Below are 735 nucleotides of genomic sequence, written 5' to 3' on the forward strand. Positions count from 1 at the left end.
AAAAAGGTGAGGTTTTTTGTATGATTGTGTATAGAGGAATATATTATTTTGCTTAAAAGAGTTCCAACACTGTCTGTTTTTTATGTTTTATTTATATTCCTGCAGAACTAATGTGGGGTATAGAATATGGAATATACAATATATAATATGATATACAATATACAACATAAAATAAAATAATATAAAAATGGATGGCACCATGAAAGAAAGTATTGAATGTAGATGAAATATTGAGTGTTCAATATAAAGGATCAAATATATAAATATATAAATATAAATATATATATAAAGGCGACTCGAGTTTCAGAGCTATTTCCCTTCGTCATGGCCGGTATGACAGACTTTAACAGACTACATTCACACACGCACGTACAGACATATGTGTGTGCATATATATATAAGTATATGTATGTGTCTATATATATATATATATATATATATATGCACATCTTTATATGCTTCTTTGTGTCCGTCTGAATATAGATTCACACACTCACATACATAGTCTCACTTACTCATACACTCATGTATTTCAACCAGAACACCGAAACCGCGAAGACAGAGTTCTCCTTGTAAAAGTTTGATAAATATGTATTCTATTAAAATTTACGAAGTAAGCCTTCAGCTTTAATGTTAAATCTTGTCTTTATATATAAAACATAAAACAATAAAACTGGTCTATAATTATATATATATAATTATATATATATACAAATATATATATATATATATATA

The 735-nt window shown here is 26.4% G+C and overlaps 1 protein-coding gene across 1 annotated transcript in view; it reads left to right on the forward strand.

Moving 5' to 3' along the window:
* Nucleotides 1–735, forward strand: part of LOC106869702 (uncharacterized) — an 875881-nt gene that overhangs the window by 118165 nt on the left and 756981 nt on the right. The gene's annotated exons all lie outside the window — the stretch shown is intronic.

The sequence above is a fragment of the Octopus bimaculoides genome, chromosome 13, assembly GCF_001194135.2.
Source record: "Octopus bimaculoides isolate UCB-OBI-ISO-001 chromosome 13, ASM119413v2, whole genome shotgun sequence".
In the NCBI taxonomy this organism is placed as follows: Eukaryota; Metazoa; Mollusca; class Cephalopoda; order Octopoda; family Octopodidae; genus Octopus; species Octopus bimaculoides.